Source organism: Prionailurus viverrinus, chromosome B1, assembly GCF_022837055.1.
Source record: "Prionailurus viverrinus isolate Anna chromosome B1, UM_Priviv_1.0, whole genome shotgun sequence".
Classification (NCBI taxonomy): Eukaryota; Metazoa; Chordata; class Mammalia; order Carnivora; family Felidae; genus Prionailurus; species Prionailurus viverrinus.
Genome location: NC_062564.1, coordinates 52,635,296 through 52,659,632, shown reverse-complemented (window position 1 = coordinate 52,659,632; position 24,337 = coordinate 52,635,296). Strand labels below are relative to the sequence as shown.

Here is a 24,337-nt window from a genome sequence, read left to right as displayed (position 1 = left end):
ATCAGAGTGTGAAAAGGCCATGTTGTCTAGAATTTGCCAGCAGAAGGGGGGAAAAGAGCTGCTCACAAAGAGAGCACACAAGCCAGAGATCACAGAGGGGTGCACTCTTTGACCTTCTCTTGAATATCAGTTTATGCATGCATGAAACCACCAGAAAGAACCACTAGCAAATAGTAGTCTTATCAATTCTCAGAGTTTACACAGGGCTGGAAATAGTTCAACTTCCCACCATCCCGAGTAGAGAGACTTTACAGTACATACAGCATTGGGTAAAGTCATTTGAAAGGTCTTGCGTTAATAGTGGGGCTAAATTGGCTGTAAAATAAAGGCTCTGAACAGGCCCTAATAGAGCTTAAAATCAAGCCTTGGAATGATCAAATTGGTCCACAAAAGACTTAATAGTGTGCCATAATAAAGCCTAATACTCTTTAAAGAAACACCAATATTCAACACTCATAAAATTCAGTGCCTGGCATCCAATAAAAATTAGTAGGCATGCCATTTGCAACAACATGGATGGACCTAGAGGGTATAATGCTAAGTGAAATAAGTCAATCAGGGAAAGACAAATATCATGTGATGTCCATCATATGTGGAATTTTAGAGACAAAACAAGCAAACAAAGGAAAAGAGAAACAAACAAACAAACAAATCAGACTCTTAAATACAGAGAACAAACTGATGGTTACCAGAGGGGAGGTGAGTGGGGGATGGGTGAAATAGGTGATGGGTATTAAGAGTACACTTATCTTGATGAGCACGGAGTAATGTATAGAATTGTTGTATCAGTATAGTGTACACCTGAAACTAATATAACATGGTAGGTTAACTATACAATTTTTTTTTTCAACATTTATTTATTTTTTTGGGGACAGAGAAAGACAGAGCATGAACGGGGGAGGGGCAGAGAGAGGGGGACACAGAATCGGAAACAGGTTCCAGGCTCCGAGCCATCAGCCCAGAGCCTGACGCGGGGCTTGAACTCACGGACCGCGAGATCGTGACCTGGCTGAAGTCGGACGCTTAACCGACTGCGCCACCCAGGCGCCCCTACAATTTTTTAAAAAGAGAAGAAAAATTACTAGTCATGCAAAAAAAAAAAGCAGAAAAACATAACATGTAACCAGCAGAAACATGAATCAACAGGAACAGAACTAGAAATTACAGACTGTATAATTAGTAGACAAGAACCTTAAGACAGTCATTACAAATTATATAAATAGGCTCAAGAATATAACTGAAAATAATGAATTATAATGAGAAGAGAAAAGAAAGACCTAAAGACCTAAATCGACCTTTAAAAATACGATCTGTAAAACAAACAGACCAAAAATCACCTCTAGAGGGGATTAATAGCACATTAGACCCGTAGAAGAAATGTCAATGAGCTTGTATGGTAGTAGAAATTATCCACCGTGAAGCACAGAGGAAAAAAACAATACTGGGAAAAAGGAACAGCACTGGTGAGCTGTGAGACAGTATTACATAGCCAAAAAAACCCATGTAATTGGACTATCAGAAAGAGGCTGGAAGAGAAAAAGAAATATTTGAAGAAATGAAAGGTGGAAATTCCAAATGTGTTGAAAACTATAAACCCAAAGAGTCAAAATAGTCAATCAACCTCATGTATGCAGAAAACTATATTAAGTTATATCATAATCAAATTGCTGAAACCCAGTCATAAAGGAAAAAAAAATCTTAAAAGGTGCTAAAAAATATATACATTGTATTTCTAGAAAAAAATATAGCAGAAAATCTTTTTGATTTTAGCTTAGGTAAAAAAATCTTTTAGAATATAAAACCATGCACTATAAAAGAAAAATCGATAGACTTTTTCAAAATGGAAAATGTTGGCCCTTTATTTATTTTATTTATTTATTTTAATGTTTATTTATTTTTGAGAGAGAGACAGAGTGCGAGTGGCAGAGGAGCAGAGAGAGAGGGAGACACGGAATCTGAAGCAGGTTCCAGGCTCTGAGCTGTCAGCACAGAGCCCCATGTGTGTCTAGAACTCACAAACCATGAGATCATGACCTGAGTTGAAGTCAGAGGATTAACCAATTGAGCTACCCAGGAGTCCTAAAAATGTCAGCCCTTTAAAAGACACTGCTATGGAAACCCCAGATAGGGAAAAAAAAATATTTGAAAAACATATATCTGATATAAAAATATATAAATACATTTTATAACTTCATAAAAGAAGACAAAAATTCAATTTGAACAAATACTTGAGCAAAGCAGATACATGAGTGGCAAACAAGCACATGAAAAGATGCTCAAGGGTATCAATTTTTAGGAAAAGGACTTTTAAAATCACAATGAGATATCCCAACACACCCACTTGAGTGGCTAGAATTGAAGATTGATCATACCAAGTGCTGGCAAGGCTGCGAAGAAACCGCCATTCTCTTACAATGTTGATGCAAAGGTGAAATGGAACAGAAACTTTAGATAACAGGTTCAGAACTCATGCTGTGACCTAGATATTTCATTTCTGGTATTTATCAAAGAAAAATGAAACCACATGACCACAGAGAGACTTGTACGGCTCTGTTTATGAGTTTTACTCATATTAGCTCCCAAGTGAAATTGATGAATGAATTTAAAAAATTGTGGCTGGGGGCACCTGGGTGGCTCAATCGGTTGAGTGTGGGACTCTTGGTTTTGGATCAGGTCATGATCCCAGGGTCATAGGATCAAGCCCCCAGTCAGGTTTCACACTGAGCATGGAGTCTGCTTGAGATTCTCTCTCTCTCTCTCTCTCTCTCTCTCTCTCTCTCTCCCTGCCCCTCTCCCCGATTTTCTCTCTCTCCAAATATTTTTAAAATTGTGGCTGTAACAGACTACTGATACTATAACAACATAGGTGAATCTCAAGAGCATTGTGCTAAGAGAAAGAAATCAAATGTAAAAGAAAACACATTGTATGACTCCATATAGATGAAACTCTGTATAAGGCCAAACTATAGTAACAGGAAGCAGATCAGTGGTTCCCAGGGGCAAAGGGATGGGGTAAGGGGATTGAACCAAAAGAGGCTTAAGGAAACTGGGAGGGGCGATGGAAATATTTCACATTTGATTGTGGTGTTGATCCAAGTGAATATATTTGTAAAACTCATAATTGTACACTTAAAATGGGTGAATTTTATGAAACATGATCTATACCTTATTAAAGCTGACTTTTTAAAAAAGAGCATTTAAAATCTATTGAAGGGTGTTGAGCATTGCGTATTCTGGGCAGGGGTGTGGGGTGGGGTGTGGGGTTGAGTTCATAGCATGACAGAAAAGACTTACTCCTGTCCAGGCATCTTAAATGAAGCCTTGATAACAATGAAATCTCCCCTCGCATACATGTACAAGCCCACACATACACAGGGGAAAACCAATGACACTATGATATGAAATAGATGACTCTAGAAAAAATGGGGGAAAAAAGTTTCGAAGACAGAGGATGGCGTGTGAGATATAAGAAATAGCGGCAGCCGAGTGTGACTCCAGATACATAAAGGAAAACAAAAGAGGCTTCATTAAACCTTGATATTTGGAAAATTCCTCCTCAAATGACAAATTTTAATAACAGGGTGTCATAGGTCCTTCTCTGTGTTTCCAATTATTGGGCTTGATTCTACAGAAAAGATTCACGTAATCAAAATATTATAATGCCTGGTTTTCAATTTTTAAAATTTTGAGTATTAACCTGTCAATAAGGTACTATAAAGTTAACAAAGGCACAGAATAGAATATACACATTGGGAACCTATGTAAAAATAGGAACAGAACAAAAAGTAGGATGTGAAGTTGAAAGGAGGACGTGTATGTGTTGGGAGGGAGGGGTCAGTAGATACAGTTTAAAGTTGATGAATCAAGGTATAAAGACTTAAATATATTAGTTTAAATCATAAAGTCAATCATGAGAAGGATGAAACATAACTGATAAAAGCTTAGGGGTAGGAGAGGAGAGGATACAGGCAGAAGGAAGGTAAGGAAGTGCCCTCTGCATCTTTCATGGTGGAAATCAATATAATTAGCCCAGAGATACATTTAAAAGTGTTAGTATTCTTTAAAGTTTTAAAGGTAATGAAAAAAGAGATTCAGCCACAAAAACTATTCTCTCTCTCTTTTTTTGAATGTTTGTTTACTCTTGAGACAGAGGGGGACAGAGGACAAACAAGGGAGGGGCAGGGAGAGAGGGAGACACAGAATCCGAAAACAGGCTCCAGGCTCTGAGATGTCAGCACAGAGCCGGTCCGGGGCTCAAACTCACCAACCGTGAGATCACGACCTGAGCCAAAGTCCGACGCTGAGCTGACTGAGCCACCCAGGCACCCCAACCATAAGAACTATCCTCGTTGCTGATTTTTGTGGTGATGGCAGGGGAGGCAAACTTCTACTCTTCAACTGAGACCTTTTGGGGCTGTTCCCATTTTGAAAAACAATTCTCATGGATAACTTATATAATAATAAAATCTAGCTTAGTAAATGAGTGGGTAGATAAATTAGTAGAAGAAGAAGAGATCTGACGAGCCAAGGCAAATGTCCAGAATACATTACTGTGACGTGAAAGACTAGGATTGCAGGATGTTTTGTATAGTACGATCCTTGTTGTATAAAAGAAAAAAGACGGGCGCCTGGGTGGCGCAGTCGGTTGAGCGTCCGACTTCAGCCAGGTCACGATCTCGTGGTCCGGGAGTTCGAGCCCCACGTCAGGCTCTGGGCTGACGGTTCAGAGCCTGGAGCCTGTTTCCGATTCTGTGTCTCCCTCTCTCTCTGCCCCTCCCCCGTTCATGCTCTGTCTCTCTCTGTCCCAAAAATAAATAAACGTTAAAAAAAAAAATTAAAAAAAAAAAAGAAAAGAAAAACGAGGCGTGGCGGGGGGTGGGGGGCGGTTGGCAGGGAGGTGTATAAATATATTTGCAAATGAAAATGTCTGGAAGCCCTTCGTATAAATGAAACTGCTACCAGAGCCACTTCTTGAGAATGACATTCACAAGCCAAAGGACTGGAGGACTTTATGTTTTTGCTTTACATACCTCGGTGCGGTTTGGCTTAAACACACTTAACACAGGATACATGTTACACACACGTATGTATTAAATACACTCAAAAACGTGATACCATTAAACATCATCTTAAAATGTGAAGTTAAGAAACAAAGAAACTAGCCAATTACCTAAAAATACATGGGGACGTGTGTCCTTGAGTGACGTCAGAAAGGATGAACGAGGGGACAGAATTCTATCCTTTATGTGTTCCACCTCTGCTTGGAGGACTCAGCCTCCTAAGAATCACGTTAAATATGCTTTCCTCTCTACACAAATAATTTGCTTTTGTTACAGGAAATCCAGAAGGCAGAGAGGAAGGTAAAAATTGCCTACAACACCATCATCCAGAGATCACCACTATCAGCATTCTGGTATGTAATTTTCCATCGCCAGTTTTTTTAAAAAAGCAAAGCTGGGATCATTATCTACATCCTGTTTTGTGACCTGCTTTTAAAAGAGTGTATCGTGGCCATCTGTTCATGTCAGGACCCATTTTTCCTGTAACATAGCAGGCAAGGCTGCAAGGCGTCTTACTGGAAAGTGGCACCCGTACTTCTTGTACCATTCCTTTTGGAAACGCGCAAGCTGTTTCCATCTTTTTAGTATCAGAAATAGAGCTGCAAGGATGCCCTTTGCTCATGTCCTCTATTAATCCTGGTTGAGGTTAAAAGTCCTAAAAGTGGAATTGGTAGGCCCAAGACCATAACATGTTAGTTTTCTGACAGATTTTGCCAAATCAGCCTTCAGGTATTTCATATCACAGGATGTGAGTATGTCCTTCCCTGTACTTTCTCCGATAAAGGTTATTATTCTGTTTATACTCACAAAGTTAATTTATTTTTAAGAAGTTGTATTTTACTTTTTTAAAAAGTTTTTGTTTATTTATTTTATTTGAGAGAGAGAGAGAGTGAGCACGAATGAGCAGGAGAAAGGGGCAGAGAGAGAGATGGAGAGGGAATCCTAAACAGGGTCCATGCTCAGCACGGAGCCTGATGCAAGGCTTGATCCCACGACCCTGGGATCATTACTTGAGCCGAAATCAAGAGTTGGATGCTCAACCAACCGAACCACCCAGGTGCCTCTGTCTTTTACTTTTTAACCTAGTTTTTCATAAGCAAGTAATACATGCATGTTGAAAGTCAGAAAAATTCAGATCCATGCAAAGAACAAAATAAAAATCATCTGTAATCCTACCACGTGTAGAGAACCACTATGAACGCTTTGGTGATGAATTTCCAGAGTTTTTACAGATGCATATACACTTTTTAAAAAACGGGGCCAAATTTCAGTAAGCAGTATAGTAAACTATATATAAATAAATACAATTTTGAAGCCAATATTATTAACTGTATGCCACTGTATAGACTCAACATTAATTTATTTAACCACTATTGGTCAAATAAGTTATTTGCACCCTTCAACTATTACAAATAAACCTGTAATAAACATCCTTATAAAATATATATTTAGTTGTTGGTCTAACATTTTTAAAGCTGTATTTCTATAAGTGGAATTACTAAGTCAAAGAAGATGCACATACATAAGGATCTTCATCTCTGATGGTGGGTTGATTTCTACAAAAGTAATGCTGATTTACATTCTCACAGTGAGGAAAGAAGCTCATTTATCTGGCCCTTCGCCAGTGGCTTTTATCAAGTTTTCAAGAAATCTTTGTCAATCTGCTCAACTAAAATGGTAACATAGTTGTAATTTCATTTTCTAATAATATTTATGCTGTATTTGTCAACCACTTGTATTTCTCAGGTGATGAACTGGCTGTCCGTATCCTTGACTCATTTTTACGTTGCGGTGTTTATCATTTTCTTGATGATGTACAGGGCCTCTTTAGACGATAAATATATTTAATTCCTACATTAATTTGTCACATATATTGTAAATATTTTTCTCAACTTATCTTTCGCTTCTTAATTTTATGGTATTTGTTGTTCACAAAAGATTATCATCTTACGTCAATTTATTAATCTTTCTTACCAAGTTTTGCCTCTGCTGTTCACACTTAGGAACATCTTCCCCATCCCAATATGACAGGAATATACAAGCAGTCTAAAATTTTTTCACTATTAATTATGAATATTTTATATGTATGAAAAGAACAGAAGCTAATGTAACAGCACTAATGTCAAACAGATATTTATATTTTGTACATTTACTTCAATTCCCTTTTTCTTCTTCCCCTCTCTTTTTTTTTAAAACATAATTTATTGCCAAATTGGTTTCCGTACAACACCCAGTGCTCATCCCAACAAGTGCCCTCCTCAATGCCCATCACCCACTTTCCCCTCTCCCCCACTCCCCATCAACACTTTGTTCTCAGTCCTTAAGAGTTTCTTGTGGTTTGCCTCCCTCCCTCTCTGTAACTCCCCCCCTGTTCCCCTCCCCCATGGTCTTCTGTTAAGTTTCTCAAGATCCCCATATGAAAGAAAACATATGGTATCTGTCTTTCTCTGCCTGAGTTATTTCACTTAGCATAATACCCTCTAGTTCCATCCACATTGCTGCAAATGGCCAGATTTCATTGTTTCTCATTGCCAAGTAGTATTCCACTGTATATATAAACCACATCTTCTTTATCCACTTGTCAGATGATGGATATGTAGGCTCTTTCCATAATTTGGCTATTGTTAAAAGTGCTGCTATAAACATTGGGGTACATGTGCCCCTAGCATCAGCACTCCTGTATCCCTTGGGTAAATCCCTAGCAGTGCTATTGCTGGGTCATAGGATATTTCTATTTTTAATTTTTTGAGGAACCTCCACACTGTTTTCCAGGGCAGCTGCACCAGTTTGCATTCCCACCAGCAGTGCAAGAGCATTCCCATTTCTCTACATCCTCGCCAACATCTATAATCTCCTGATTTGTTCATTTTAGCCACTCTGACCGGTGTGAGGTGATATCTCATTGTAGTTTTGATTTGTATTTCCCTGATGAGGAGTGACATTGAGTATCTTTTCATGTGACTGTTGGCCATCTAGATGTCTTCTTTGGAAAAGTGTCTATTCATGTCTTCTGCCCATTTCTTCACTGGATTATTTGTTTTTCAGGTGTGGAGTTTGGTGAGTTCTTTATAGATTTTAGATACTAGCCATTTATCCGATATGTCATTTGCAAATATCTTTTCCCATTCCATCGGTTGCTTTTTAGTTTTGTTGATTGTTTCCTTTGCAGTGCAGAAGCTTTTTATCTTCATGAGGTCCCAATAGTTCATTTTTGCTTTTAATTCCCTTGCCTTTGGAGATGTCTTGAGTAAGAAATTGCTGTGGCTGAGGTCAAAAAAGTTTTTTCCTGTTTTCTCCTCTAGGGTTTTGATGGTTTCCTGTCTCACATTCGGGTCCTTCATCCATTTTGAGTTTATTTTTGTGTATGGTGTAAGAAAGTGGTCTAGTTTCATTCTTCTGCATGTTGCTGTCCAGTTCTCCCAGCATCATTTGTTAAAGAGACTGTCTTTTTTCCATTGGATGTTTTTTCCTGCTTTGTCAAAGATTAGTTGGCCATACTTTTATGGGTCTAGTTCTAGGGTTTCTATTCTATTCCATTGGTCTATGTGTCTGTTTTTGTGCCAATACCATGCTGTCTTGATGATGACAGCTTTGTAGTAGAGGCTAAAGTCTGGGATTGTGATGTCTCCCATTTGGGTTTTCTTCTTCAATGTTACTTTGGCTATTCAGAGTCTTTTGTGGTTCCATACAAATTTTAGGATTGTTTGTTCTAGCTTTGAGAAGAATGCTGATGCAATTTTGATTGGTATTGCATTGAATGTGTAGATTGCTTTGGGTAGTATTGACATTTTAACAATATTTATTCTTCCAATCCATGAACATGGAATGTTTTTCCATTTCATTGTATCTTCTTCAATTTCCTTCATAAACTTTCTATAGTTTTCAGCATACAGATATTTTACATCTTTGGTTAGATTTATCCCTAGGTATTTTATGCTTCTTGGTGGAATTTTGAATGGAATCAGTTTCTTTATTTGTCTTTCTGTTGCTTCAGTATTAGTGTATAAGAATGCAACTGATTTCTGTACATTGATTTTGTATCCTGCGACTTTGCTAAATTCATGTATCAGACCTAGCAGACTTTTGGTGGAGTCTGTCGGATTTTCCATGTATAATATCATGTCATCTGCAAAAAGTGAAAGCTTAACTTCATCTTTGCCAATTTTGATGCCTTTGATTTCCTTTTGTTGTCTGATTACTGATGCTAGAACTTCCAACACTATGTTAAACAACAGCGGTGAGAGTGGACATCCCTGTCGTGTTCCTGATCTCAGGGGGAAAGCTCTCGGTTTTTCCCCATTGAGGATGATGTTAGCTGTGTGCTTTGGTTAGGTTTATTCCTAGGTATTTTATGGTTCTTGGTGCAATTGTGAATGGGATCAGTTTCTTTATTTCTCTTTCTGTTGCTTCATTATTGGTGTATAAAAATGCAACTGGTTTCTGTACATTAATTTTGTGCCCTGCAACTTTGCTGAATTCATGTATCAGTTCTAGCAGACTTTTGGTGGAGTCTGTCAGGTTTTCCACATAGAGTATCATGTCATCTGTGAAAAGTGAAAGTTTGACTTCATCTTTGCCAAGTTTGATGCCTTTGATTTCATTTTGTTTTCTGATTGCTGAGGCTAGGACTTCCAATACTATATTAAACAACAGTGGTCAGAGTGGACATCCCTGTCATGTTCCTGATCTCAGGGGGATCTGTGTTCCTGTGTCTTTATGTCACAGACAGAACTAAGGCTTGATCATTATTTTCTCCCCTTTGTATCCAAAAGTAATCATTACCTTGAAGTTAGTGAGTGCTATTACCATGTACGGGTTTGTACATTAGTGACATCTGTATAAACAGCCACAAACAATATATATATACTCTTGCTCAGTATGGTTTTGCAAAAATGGCTTCATAATGCATGTAACCTTTTTGCAACTTGCTTTAAAAAAAATGGTGTTTTTAAGATTTGTTCATCTTACTACATAGATCTCTGGTTCTTCTATTTTTGTGTGATTTGATTCCAATAAGTGGATAAACCTCATTTTATTTATCCATTCATTCATTTTTTACAAATTGCCGTGTGATGAGCATGTCCTCTTGTGCACATCTATGAGAGTTTCTCTCACCAATGTGGCTTTAATTTACTTTGCAGACTTAAGGGCAGTAGGGCGAGCTCTTTCAGCGCTACTGTGAATTCCCAAAATGGTCTCCAAAGTGCCAGTTTATGCTCCCACCAGCAATACCTAAGAATTCTCATTTCCTCCATATTCCCACCAAACCTGGTGTTATCAGACCAGGGTTTTTTTTTTTTACTTTTAACTAATTGGATGGGTGATAAATGGAATTTTTTTGTTTTCATTTCTTTTCCCCTAATTACTTTTGAGATGTTTTTTGATTATATAGGTTTTCCCTCTGTGTATGACCTTCATATCCTTTGACCATTTAGGAAAGTTCAATTTTTTTTTTAAAAAAGAGCTCATTTCTAATACCAACTAAAAATAGAATTGCTTAGAAATATATGTAACAAAAATGTGCAAGTTTACATGATGATATAAATTTAATTGAAATACATTAAAGAAGTATCCTAAGGAAAAGGAGAGATATACGTTGATCAAGATTAGGAAGACTCCTATCTTAAAGATGTACATTCTCCCCAAATCACTCAAAAATTGAATTTATTTTCAACCAATATTCCACCTGTTGTTTTTGAAGAACTTTATAAACTGGTTCTAAAATTTTACCCAAGAGCAAAGGCCCAAGAATGGAAAATATATTCCTGAGGAAAAAGAATAAGATAGGAGACCCCTATGAGATACCAACAGTTATTAAAAACTGTAGCAATTAAGAGTGGAGATACACAGGTAATACAGGGAAACTAGACCCTCACCCACATGGGCAATAGTACATTCCGGAAGAGACATGGAAGATCACCAGGAAAATAATGAGCCATTCAATGAATGATGCTGGGACAACTGGTTTTCTATGTAGAAAAACATGAAACTGTATCCTTACTTTATAATCACTCTCAACTGTCCTATCCAAACTGATGGAAGAATTAAATATCAAAAGCAAGAATTAAAACTTTTTAAAAAATGTATAGAATATCTCAAGAATAAAGAGAAATTTTTGGTTGACAAATCAAATATTATATAATAACTTTTTTAAGTCCATCTTTCTCAATGATTTGAAAGGCTTCCCTTATCACATATTAAATTTCCACATATTCATGGGCCTATTGCTGGACTCTGTTTGTTCCTAAATATTAATTACTCCAGTTTAATAATACAGTTCAATTTCTTCCTTTAAGGCTTTCTTTATTGGGGTGCCTGGGTGGTTCAGTTGGTGAAGCATCTCACTCTTGATTTTGGCTCAGGTCATGATCTTATAGTTCGTGGGATCGAGCCCTGCATAGGGCTCTGCGCTGACAGTGTGGAGACTGCTTGGGATTCTCTCTCTCCCTCCCTCTCTCTCTTTCTAAATAAATAAATAAATTTAAAAGAAGACTTCTAAAAAAAAAGACTTTATTATTCTTTCTTGCTCATTTTTCTAATATAATTTAAGAATAATTTTGACAAGTTGGGATGCCTGGGGGCTCAGTTGTTTAAGTGTCTGACTTCGGCTCAGGTCATGATCTCATGGTTGGTTAGTTTGGGCCCCGCAATGGGCTCTGGGCTGATAGCTCAGAGCCTGGAGCCTGTTTTGGATTCTGTGTCTCCCTGTCTCTCTGCCCTTCCCTCCCTTACACTCTGTCACTCTCTCCCTCAAAATAAATAAACATTAAAGAAAATTTTTAAAAAAGAATAATTTTTGACAACTTAAAAATGACTGTGCTAGTTTTTGTTGGTATTACATTTAAGTCCATGTTTTATTTTCAAAAAATTGGTTTGCTAATGTTAATATTAGAAAAAGAAACCTATTGGTTTTTGTATATTTGAGTTATTTTTATTAGTTCTGATAGTTTTTGAGTTACTTGTCTTAGATTTCTCAGGAAGAAGAGATATCATCTGTTACGTCTTTTCGTTATATATGTAGTTTTACTGCTTTTTCTTGTTATATTACACAGGCTAAATTTCCAAAACAAAGTTAAATAATATCAGTGTTAGGCACATCTCATTTATCTTGAATTTGTCTGTTGGCTTTCAGTAGATAATCTGGAAAGTTTTCCTTTTCGCTGGGTTACAAGAAGCTTTTATAAGAATGTCACTGAATTCTGTTGAATGTCTCTTAAAATACCTATCAGGACAATTGTCAACAATTACCTTTCTATTTTGACTTGCTGGTGTGACAAATTACACTAATACTTTTCTTAATGTTGAATTCTCCTTTCACGATGGGATGAATTCTACTTAGTCACAATATATTAAATATTATATTTGACTCAAACTGATTTAAAAAAAAATACTTTTGCTTCTGTATTGATAAACCGAATTTACCTATAGATATGTGTGTGACAATTTATTTTAAAATAAAACTCAAAACTTTGTATAAAAATAACATGTACTCATGATAGAAAAAAAAATTAAATGTAAGTAGTTACAAAGAAGATCATTTCCTATAATCCCAACACTCAGAGGCAACCTCTGTGAATATTTTGGTGTGTTTCTTCTTAGTCTTTTTTGGGGTATGGGGGAGGGAGCTTTTCCAAAGCTGACATCAGTGGGGACCATGGTTGAATGTGGAATTTTTGAAATGGACTTAAATCCTGACTTTATGATTTATAAACTACACCACACTCATCAATATCCCTGATCTTTTGAAATCTCACTTTCCCAGCCAGTAAAATAATAATAACTGCCTCACAAACGTTGTTGAGAGAAGCAGAAAAATATAAGTAAAGTCCTTGACATGACGTCTGGTACAAATAGCCTCTAAATACATATTAGTTCTTATCGGGCGGTATGTACACTTTTGTCTTCCTCTTATCACCAAACACTACATCATAGGCTTTTGTTCATATCATTCAAACTGACAATAAACACAATTTAAAATTGTCCTCTTCCTGTATGTGTGTGCACACACGTACACACACATACACATAGAGCTTTATCTAATATTTGTGTATAAAATTGCTGCCTACATTTCAGATTCCCGCCCCCAACCCTGGTTTTGGCCCTCAGAAGGAAAACTGGTTGGGACAAATACTGTATGGAACTGTTTCAGGATTCCTGATCCAAACTATCAAATTGCTTTCCAGAAAGACTGTGGACTCCCAGCAGCCGCGTGTGAGAATGAGCACGGTCCTCTGGCACCCAGCACAAGCTAGAACTATCTCATTCCTCCCTAAGAGCACCTCATTCTCCCCCCACCCCTGCTCCAGCAAATACTTTTGAGCACAGACCCCAGGGCACTCTGGGGTGAGCATCAGACACGAGTGAGAACAAGACAGACCAGGTTCCTGCTCCTGCTCCAGAGCTCGCTTTCTAGTTGACAGATGGCCAGTAGAGCAAATAAGCAAAAGTAAATGGCCAATCACTTTCCAAAAGAGGTAAGCGCTGTGCAGAGAGTAGAGGACAGTGTGATAGAATCACCGCAGAGGCACGGGGTTATTCAGAGGATCAGGAAAGACCTCTCCCAGGGGGTGGTGGCCTTAAACTGAGGTGGCAGCTCTTGCAAGGTCAGGAAGGCCAGGGGAGGTGAAGGCAAAGGAGGGAGGCAGGCGAGGAGTTGGGCTTTCTTTTGAAATGCCCCATTTAACTATTGTAAGCAAGGCTGACTTACCTTTTAGAAAGATCACTGTGGCTGTTGTGTGGATGAGGCTGTGGGGCGTGAGCCAGAAGCAGGGTCGCTAGGCAGGAGAACTTGGCAGGAGGCCCAGTGAGGAGTGGTGGGACAGGGTATTGTCAGTGGAAATGGAGGAAATGCATAGAAAGCCTGAGGTGCTAATGACAAGGTGGGGCTGACCTTCACATGGGGAGGGGAGGGGAGAGGAAAGAGATAACCCTCAATCCTCCAGAAGAATTAGAACCTTCCGCTGCACTCCCAGCCCCCTGCTGCGGGGCCTCTGCATTCAGAATTCAGAAACCAGCATCCAGCAGGGATTTGACAGATCCATTTGTGAAAATTGAACACGCTGCATAAATACACACGCAAGTGGGTATTTGATCTGGGAAGCCAAGCTCTGCCGGGAGCACCCACCATCTAAAGCCTTAGCTGGAGCCCAAATTTGAAAGTTGGTCTGTACCTAATGGATGAAGGGCCCCCAAGATCTGTGTGAAGCCACAGGGCTGCTCAGTGGGGGCAACCAGGAAAACCGGGTTCTAGGCCTGATCCCACCTTCGACCTGCTGTGGATCCTGCACATTCCTTTGCCCTCTGCTGGCCTCAGTTTCCTCTTCTGTAAAGTGAGTTTTGAGAGCCTGGCGTCCATGGCGCTCACTGACAGCCAGCCATCTGAGGATGCTGGCTCCCACATCTTTCTGATGACTCTTCCTGGAGCTCCCCCCATTGTGGGCACAGAGCTGGGCTACTCTCAGCGCAGGGAAAGGGTATTTCTCTGGCTTTCCAGAAGCCCCTCTCAGCTCTGAGAAGGGGCCCTTGACTCAGGGCCCAATTCTTGGGGTATAGGATGCCACCGTGTCACAGGGCCAAGAGCCCAGACTGCAGAACTCGGGCTGCAAGCGCTCGGCTGGGCTAGGAGCATGGTCTTGAGGAGCTGGGCAGCTAGCTTCTGCCCCCACACGGTGCCACTCACCCCCACATGCCCAAAAGAAGCTCTCTCTCAAATATGACTCCAAAAGCAGGTGAGGCACAGAGGAGCAAGGTGTAAGATGCAAAGGCAGGAGGCTGTCCGAAGTCTAGAGGTGTCTGGAAGGTCCATGTGTGCCTGGAAGCTGGGAGGTCCATGGCAGTCATGGATCACACAACAGTGTGAATGTGCTTAGTGTCACTGAACTGTGCACTTAAAATGGTCAATGTTATGTTATGTATATCTTACCACTCACAGACACACACATACACACACACACACACACACGCTCCAGAGTCGTTAGGAGCCACACCCTTCTCTTCTCCCTCCTTGTCTCCTTCCACTCTCCCTGTTGCCCACTCTGCTCTCAGCCCACTGGCTTCCTTACTGGCCGTTCAACAAGCAAACACGCTCCCACCTTAGGGTATTTGCTCTTGTTCTTCCTCTGCCTGGAACATTCTTCCCCAGATATTGCCAGCCCCTTCACCTCCTTCAGGCCTCTGCTCAAATGTCACCTGAGTAGCAGAGGGACCTTCCCTGACCTCTGAAGATGACACAAGCCCCATCTACCCCCATCCCAGGCACTTCACTCTGATTTATTTTACTCCATAGTCCAGATCACCACCTGACACTTTGCATTTACTAATTCGTTCAGTTTCTGTCTTCCCCCAGTAGAGGGTGAGCCCCGTGAGGCTAGACCTCATTGGGTATAACTGCAGTGCCCGTACCACGTAGTAAAAGCACACAGATGTCTTTGAGTCACTGAATGGATGGCCCCTCTTCTAACATGGCCTCCGTCCTCTATGTGGCTGGCAAGTGAGTGTGTCATGAAACGTGGTCTTTGCAACAGCCTTGGGGGGCTTGGGGGGGTGCCAAGCTTGGGGTTATTAACGAATAACGTTATTATTATATATATAATAATATATATAATAATATATAATATTAACGTTATTAACGAATGTGTGAGGATGGGAATCGCATCCCTTCACTGGGTCCATTGCCATTGCCTTTTTGCTTCTCCTCGTGGCCCAGAGCCACTGTTGTCACTTTCCAGGGAGTAGCAGGAGGAGTAGGGATTTAAATCATGGTGAAAGCGTTGAAGTCCCAGCTCTGCCTCTTCCTCGCGGAACTGCACTCTCCTCACCTGGGCCACTCTGGGGGTGGGGGTGGGGGAGCTCTTGGCATCTTCTGTGCACAGCACTTTCCGGGAGTTATAAAGCCGGTGCTAATGGTAGCTGCTTTATTAAACACGCCAGACACTTTCACTTTCAATCGGTCCCCCTCCATAATTGCTAGAGAGAGAGAATGCTTCCCTTTGGGCATGCCTGTAGGGCAGTTCTCAGCCACTTCTCCTTCCCCAAAAGGAGAGCTAGGGGGTACTCCCTGAACACCCAGCAGAATGGGGTGCTTCTCCTCGTTGCTCCTACAGACCAAGCCTGAGATTTCCGGACCCCTGTTCAAGCCTCGGGACGGCTTCCAATGAGCCTCTTAGCTTCCTGAGGTTACAGAGGGTTTACGTAAAATCTGCATACCTGAGAGATCTGGACCAGTCCATCTTTATTCCCATCTATCTCCTTCCTTCTGCGATTCCCCCTTCCATTCCTCCATCCTTTCCTTCCTTCCTTCCCTCCCTCCGTCCACAGTTACTGAGTGTGCTAGATACTTGTCATTTCTTTTCCCTTCCACATCCGTTGAGTTTTCAGGCTTTAGTTCTTGGGAAAAATGGAAGAAGGTCGAGGATGTATAAATCCTACTAGATCATCTCTTTCTCAATAGACACCAGTAAATGTTTCTTGAGATCAGGAAGACCCCTGGGAAGTAATAGGTCACCAGCAGCCACTCTGCTGAAGGCTCTGTGCCCGCACCACACCAGGAAGGGAGGTCTCCCTACACAGATTGCAGGTGTCCTCCCTGCGCTGTGTGCTCTGAGGTTGACCACTGCAGTGTTTATCAAAATTCTTTGCCTTTTTCACAGTGACCCTCAATAAGAAATACTGTACATCTGTAAGACAGCACATACCCAGGTACACATATACACACCCTCACCCCTGCCATGAAACAAAGGTTCATGATTTTTTTTTACCCTTACATCAAGCAATGCACTTGGATATATTCTATTCTACTTAAAAATATTCATTTATTTTGAGAGAGAGAGAGAGTGCATGCATGTGTACGTAAGGAGCAGGGAGGGGCAGAGAGAGAAGGAGAGAGAGAGAATCCTTTGGAGGTTCCCCACTCTTAGTGCAGAGCCTGACACGAGGTTTGAACCCACGAACCATGAGATCATGACCTAAGCCGAAATCAAGAATCAGACACTGAACCTACTGAGCCACCCACGGGCCCCTATTCTACTTCTTTTCTTTTTTTTAATTGTGGTAAAATACACAGAACAGAAAATTTACTATCTTAATTTTTTTTTAATTTTTTTTCAACATTTATTTATTTTTGGGACAGAGAGAGACAGAGCATGAACGGGGGAGGGGCAGAGAGAGAGGGAGACACAGAATCGGAAACAGGCTCCAGGCTCTGAGCCATCAGCCCAGAGCCTGATGCGGGGCTCGAACTCACGGACTGCGAGATCATGACCTGGCTGAAGTCGGACGCTTAACCGACTGCGCCACCCAGGCGCCCCTACTATCTTAATTTTTAAGTGTGACAGTTCAATGATGTTAAGTATATTCACGTTGTTGTGTAACCAATTCCAGAACTTTTTCATCTTGCAGAATTGAAACTCCATGTCCATTAAATAATAACTCCCCCTCCCCCTCCATCAGCCCCCAGCAACCACCACTCTACTATCTGTCTTTATGAATTTGACAATTGCAGATACCTCAGGTAAGTGGAATCATTCAGAATTTGTCCTTTTGTGACTGGCTCATTTCATTTGGCATAATGTTCTCAAGGTTCATCTCAGGTTGTGGCACGTGTTTGAATTTCCTTCCTTTTTTTTTTAAATTTTTTTTTTAACGTTTTATTTATTTTTGAGACAGAGAGAGACAGAGCATGAATGGAGGAGGGGCAGAGAGAGAGGGAGACACAGAATCTGAAGCAGGCCCCAGGCTCTGAGCCATCAGCCCAGAGCCTGACGCAGGGCTCGAACTCACGGACCGCAAGATTGTGACCTGAGCTGAAGTCGGACACTTAACCGACTGAGCCACCCAGGTGCCCCAGAATTTCCTTCCTTTTAAGGCCGAAAAACATTCCATTGTGTGGATATGCAAGAATTTACCTGTCCATTGTTTATCCCATGTGGTTTATCCAACCATGGCTACTGTGAACAATGCCACTATGAAAATGAATATGCAAATTTTCTTTGAGACCCGCTTTCAATTCTTAGGGGCATATACTTAGAAGTGGAATTATTGCATCATAAGGTGGTTCTATTTTTAAGTTTTTGAGGAACCGCCATACTGTTTTCCATAGTGGCCACACCAGTTTGCATTCCCAACAGCAGCACATGGGGGTTCCAATTTTTCCACACCCTTGCCAAAACTTGTTTTCTTTCTTTCTTTCTTTCTTTCTTTCTTTCTTTCTTCTTTCTTTCTTTCATTAGTAGCCATCCTATAGAGTGGGAGGTGATATCTCATTGTGCTGTTAATTTGCATTTCCCGCAACAAGTAGTGATGTTGAACATCTTTCATATGCTTGTTGGACATTTGTATTTCTTCTATGGGAACATGTCTATTTAAGTCCTTTGCTCATTTTTGAAAAAAAATGTTTATTTATTTACTCTGAGAGCGAAAGCAAGCAGGGGAGGAGCAGAGAGAGTGGGAGAGAGAATCTCAAGAGCTCCATGCTCAGCATGACTGTGAGATCGTGACCTGAGCTGAAATCAAAAGTCAGACACTTAACCGACTGAGCCACTCAGGTGCCCCTGTCCATTTTTTAATCAGGTTATTTGTTTTTTAGTTTTGAATTATAGGAGTTCTTTATATATTCTGGGTATTAATCCCTTATGAGATATATGATTTGCAAATACTTTCTCCTCTTCTGTAGGCTGTCTTTTCACTCTGTTTATGTCATTGTTGAAAGGCTCATGACAATCCACTAAGTTGATTTTATGAATAACTAAAGGTCCACGATTCCCCATTTAAAACCACTGCTCTGAAGAAAACAGAGGTAAATGAAGCAGCTCAGGGACTTGATGTCCCCCGCAAGCTCCCTGCCTCTTTCAACATGACTATGTAAAATACGAGGTAGAAAGGAGTGCCAAGGGCTAAAATTGTACTTCTGAGAAAAGTTACATTTTATATTTTTTTAATGTTTATGTATTTTTGAGAGAGAGAGAGAGAGAGAGAGAGAGCAGGTGGGGGGCAGAGAGAGAGGGAGACACAGAATCTGAAGCAGGCTCCAGGCCCTGAGTTGTCAACACAGAGACCAATGTGGGGCTTGAACTCATGAACCATGAGATCATGATCTGAGCTGAAGCCAGATGCTGAACTGACTGACCCAGGCACCCCGGAAAAGTTTTATTTTAAATGCATATACTACTATTAGAAAAGGCAAGGACCTGAACATGAATGGGCTGACTGAGAAGAATGAAGTCAAAGAAAATGGAGGGGAGGTGAAAACAAAGTGCACATATTAGGGCAACAGCAAACAAAGAAAGGAGAGGAAAGTAGTGTTGTGAGAAATATGCCAAATTAAAAGCAGCAAGGGAAGAACCAATGGGTACCAGGTGCCCACTTGTTCTGGGCACTCCACTAGACCTGGGGGCATAGAGTGAAGTCACAGACATGCTCCCTGGCCTTTCAGCACTGTGTTCTAGCTCCCATTTAATCCTCACCACCACCCCCCATCCAGGAGGCAGGCATGGATTACCCTACTTTACAAATTAAAAACTGAGGATGACAGAGGCAAAATTTGCTTGGGATCCCTCAGCCAGATGTGGAGTCGAGCAGGGCCGCAAACCAGGGCTTGTCCACCATCATTCCTCTGCTATGGCCACCTCCACTGCCCAACCAGGGAGGAATCCCATCCTCATGTTGCCTACTGGCAAGACAGCAAAACCCTGAAGACGTGTGCATAGGACTGTGGGTGTTTGTGGTGACTGCTGGGCCCATATGGGGGAAGCAGGGGAAGGATTCCCAGAAAAGACACCTGATCAGGGAGCGGTGGGAGGATTCCAAAGAAGGCTGAGGCCATGTGTGACTGACCCTGGAACAGGAGGTGGCCAGGAGGGGGCAGAGGTGAGGCCAGTGGGTCCCTACTCCTGTGCAGAGAGAGCACCCTGGCTGCTTGTGTTAGGTACCATCCGGGACTGTAACAGATTCCTGCGCTCCTCACACGATGCAGAAAGTCTGAGGTGGGGCCAAGAATCTGTATTTTTAAAGCCCTCCCGGCTCCCCCAACCCTATGTGTGGCCAGCTCCACAGGCACATTCACCAGCGAAGCCGCAAGGAGACGGCGGTCTAGGGGTTACCCTAGCTCAGAGGTGGCAGATGGGAAGGTCGCAGGGGGTTGGGTGGGCAGAGAAGGCCCACAGGGGCAGGGCAGCCAGGAGTGTCTCCGCACAGGCTTGCTTCCCACCCCACTTCTCCCCCGACACACTTCTCCCCTCTCCACCTCCCACCCCTCAGAGCTCAGCATTCAGAAAAGGCCTTCACTCTGCTCTTCAAGTCTTGGCAGAACTTAAGGGGCCTGCTGGGCCTCAGACACCCTCAAAACACCCTTACAGGTCTCTTCCCTAAGGCACCCAGACACACTTGTCCCCACATTTAGTTCTGCTTATGACTATGACTTCAGAGCGGAACTGAGACATGAATGCCTCCTTCACAAAGGGACAACTGGGCTTTCTTATCACCGAGCTGTGATGGGAGAACCTCATGGATAGACCGTGGCCCTATTACCTAATTGTGTTTTTCGGCCAAGCTGGAATGACCACTTTGGTAAACTCTAAAATTCACCTTGGCTGGGTGGTGGCTTGTTCTGGTTACCCAAAGTCTTGTTCATGCAACGCCTCCATATACAACACAGGGTATGTGGCCAGCCAACTGACCAAGCTCAAATAACTTGGCATTTAATAAATGCTCCCAACTTGTTCCAAGCATGTCCGACCTCTTTCTGAGTGTGCAAAAGGCAATTTTGCATCTTGTAATGCCTTCAGGGCCTCACTGGGTCATTCAGTATCAACTTAGTAGCCCATGGTGTATCTCTGGCCAGTCACTGCACCTCCTTGCTTCCCCCTCTTTGTCTGTATGACGAGGGCTCTGGAAGGATGATCACCACGTGGCCCCCAGCCGTAATATGGTGGGCCCATAATTCCTTTGCAGATTTCTGGAGGTGCAGAGGAACAGTGGGGTCTAGGGGGTAACCTGGGTTCTGCTGAGGGCTCCCTAGAATGACAATGGAATACAGAGATGGTCTAGCCCCCACATTCTTATTGCCCAAAGGAGCCCAAGGTGGTGACTCCGAGGTCCCACAGAATGGTTCTCTGGTTTCTCTTCCCTTTTCAATCCCCTCTCTGCTCTCATCACGTCGGTCTGTGAATCACTCCATCTTTATTTCTGCCACCCTCAGGCTGTTCCCCTGCCTTTGGCATCTCTATCTCCCAACCTGCTGTGACATTCACTTTAAGATCCAGGGTCCTGGTACCCGAACCAGCCACAGAGTGACATCAGCAGTGTTAGCCAGACCCAGGATGTGGACATGCACTGGAAGGGTTCGACTCCAAGGCAAATCCAGGTGGAGGGTATGGAGGTAAATTATGACAAAACATGAAAATAAATATTCTATCAAGGGCCAAAAAATTTTGAGAGAAACTCACTTCAGCCTTCCTTGAAGAAATAACCAATTTTTTAGAAAGGCAGTCATGTTATGTTGCCCAGAAAACCTTGAAAGGGAATAATCTGGATTCATCTGTAAGATGGGGCAAGGACTGAAAAGCCAAAAATGCTTTTATGAAGGGAAGTTCCTCAATGATTTTATATTAAATAAGATGAAATACGTAAAGTACTTAGAATAGTGCTTTACCACATAGTAAGTATTAAATAAATGTCAGTTATTGTTATTATAGCATGGCACAACAATATATTATAGTGGTGACCCCAAATCATCAAGAAATCATATTTATTTATTTGGAAGCCTGTGTGATTTGGGACAAGATTTTTAAATCGCTCTGAGCCTCTGTTGCTTTGTCTATAAAATGGGGCTAACACTAGGTTTCCCAATTGCCTTAAAGGATCAAATGAAATCATTAAGGCAACTTGTAAACTATAAAGTACTATCTAAAAAATCTCTGTTGAGACCACAGTTAAAAAGCCCAAAAGTTTAGAACCATCAGTCTTCCAGACTATCCACATTTCTGTCGGGTAACTGACATGTTATCAAGTTGATTTCAGTGAGGATTTTTGCATGCTACCAATCTTAATTAGACCACGTTAAGAAATGATAATAGGTTCTGGAAAAGAGCTAAAGAACACCTAACATGATTTTCTTGGGTGTCGTTCCCTGGGTCTGATTGAACAATAGTCTTTTGTTTTTAAAGTTTTTTAAAGTACTTATTTATTTTTGAGAGAGACACAGAGACAGAGCATGAGCAGGGGAGGGGCAGAGAGAGAGGGAGACAGAATCCCAAGCAGGCTCCAGGCTCCGAGCTGTCAGCACAGAACCCGACACGAGGCTCGAACTCACAAACCGTGAGACCATGACCTGAGCCGAAGTCAGACACTTAACCGACTGAGCCACCCACGGGCCCCTGAAGAACTAGTCTTAAGACTTAGTCCAGATATCAGCAGCTCTGGGGAGGCTTTCCTGGCACTCTGTATCTAGTCACCCCTCCCCTGTGCCCACAGAACTTCTTACACCACCAACCACAGTATATTAGGCCCTTGATTTAATGCCTGTCTCCTAACTTACACTCCTGTGAGTGTCTCAAGGGAAGGGGGTATTTTTTTTTTTTTTAACCTTTGTATCTTCGGGGCCATTGACAGGATTTAGAACATATTAGATATGCAGTGATTCTTTCTCTTGTTTTGAATAAATGGATGAATTAATTAATCAGAGAAGCCCAGACATAAGACAATGCCTTTTGGGGAGCTTACGTGGCTCAGTCGGTTAAGTGTCTGTCTGTGCTGACAGTGCGGAGCCTGCTTGGGATTCTCTCTCTCCTCTCTCTCTGCCCCTCCCCCGCTCTCAAAAATAAATAAACATCAAAAAAAAAAAAAAAGAAAGAAAAAAATGCCTTTTTATCCATCTCCCCCCAGTACTCCATTGTCATAAAACATAGTTTAATTTACCTGGACAATGACAGAAAGGTGTCATTTATACTAAAGCCAGTATTATTCTAAATACCGATTATTGATCATTAGCCAATATTTTGGGGCCAAGAAAGCACATTGATTTAATGTTTAATGTTGTATTACATCTAAGATGCCCAAAATTAAATTATAATTTCCTTTCTTTTATCGCATAATTATTTCCCATATTTCAGGAAGTCTTCCGCTCACCTTTTTTTTTTTTTTAATTTTTTTTAACTTTTTTTAACTTTTTTTTAAATTGATTTTTGAGACAGGGAGAGACAGAACATGAACAGGAGAGGGTCAGAGAGAGGGAGACACAGAATCTGAAACAGGCTCCAGGCTCTGAGCTGTCAGCACAGAGCCTGACGCAGGGCTCGAACTCACGGACTGACAGATCATGCCCTGAGCCGAAGTCGGCCACTTAACCGACTGAGCCACCCAGGCGCCCCTCACTTTTTTTTTAAATTGAGGTGTAGTTGACACACATATTACACTACTTTCAGGTGTAGCACATAGTGATTTGACAAATCTATACGGTCCCCTTTGCTTACCACAGGTGGAGCTACCGTCTGTCACCACACAAACCATTAAGGAAGCCTTTCCCCTTTAAGGACTGTCATTGCAGTAGTAACGAGTGGCTCATTTAGCAGAGATTCCCAGAGGAAGCAAGGAGAGCGAAGTTGAATTATGCCCCATCTACACATACCCAGGTATGTGCTGGAGTTTCAGAAGATGTAGCCCAGGAATACCAAGAGAGAAGAAATCAACACATTTAGGAAGCCAAACTCACTGGTGCCAAATGCTTTGTTGTTAATAAAAACGTTTGTTCAAAAAGGCCCAGTGACATTCAGGGAATCACGAGCTGAAACCTCCCACCGTTGGCTTTGGTCTCTTGAATTTCAAAGTTTCTTTGGCTCCTTAAGCCTTGAGTGACATTTCAGTTTGATAAACAACAGCTCACCTCCTATGGTTAATGCTTGTAGCAGGAAAGAACAATTAGCCAGCCACAAATATTTCTGTACCCGCCTGCCTCCCTGGAGAAAAAATGCAAGGCTTTCAAAAATGCCAAAACATTTCCTTTAGTTAAGCACCATGGATGGCCATAATCATAGCAGAGTCTCTCACTTTAACGCATTAGCAATTAGCTTTGGTTAAAGAAATAAAAACAGAAACAATTCTTTTAACCATAGGGCACTTTAGTAAAATGAGTACTCACATACAGACTTGCTAGTGAAACAGACTTGGGTTCAGAACCAAGGCTCCCTGCATGCTAGCTCTAGGCCCTTGAAGTATTTTATTTTTTTGTAAAAACTTTTTTTAATGTTTATTTATTTTTGAGAGAGAGAGACAGAGTGTGAGTGGGG

At 41.5% G+C, this 24,337-nt stretch overlaps 1 protein-coding gene and 1 long non-coding RNA gene across 4 annotated transcripts in view; one reads left to right on the top strand and one right to left on the bottom strand.

Moving 5' to 3' along the window:
* The window catches only part of LOC125164567 (uncharacterized), a 36,634-nt gene extending 12,907 nt beyond the window's left edge, over positions 1-23,727 (top strand). Inside the window, exons 2-4 of the long non-coding RNA XR_007151809.1 lie at positions 5,337-5,413; positions 21,253-21,432; positions 23,530-23,727. This is a non-coding gene — a long non-coding RNA (uncharacterized LOC125164567). The remainder of the gene's footprint in view (positions 1-5,336; positions 5,414-21,252; positions 21,433-23,529) is intronic.
* Positions 1-24,337, bottom strand: part of BLK (BLK proto-oncogene, Src family tyrosine kinase) — a 79,892-nt gene that overhangs the window by 39,432 nt on the left and 16,123 nt on the right. The window contains exon 1 of one of the 3 annotated variants that reach the window (XM_047857365.1): positions 13,768-13,822. The exons of the other annotated variants lie outside the window; for them this stretch is intronic. The gene's annotated coding sequence lies outside the window, so the exon portion shown is untranslated. Of the gene's footprint in view, positions 1-13,767; positions 13,823-24,337 lie in introns of those variants that run through there. 3 annotated transcript variants of the gene reach the window in all.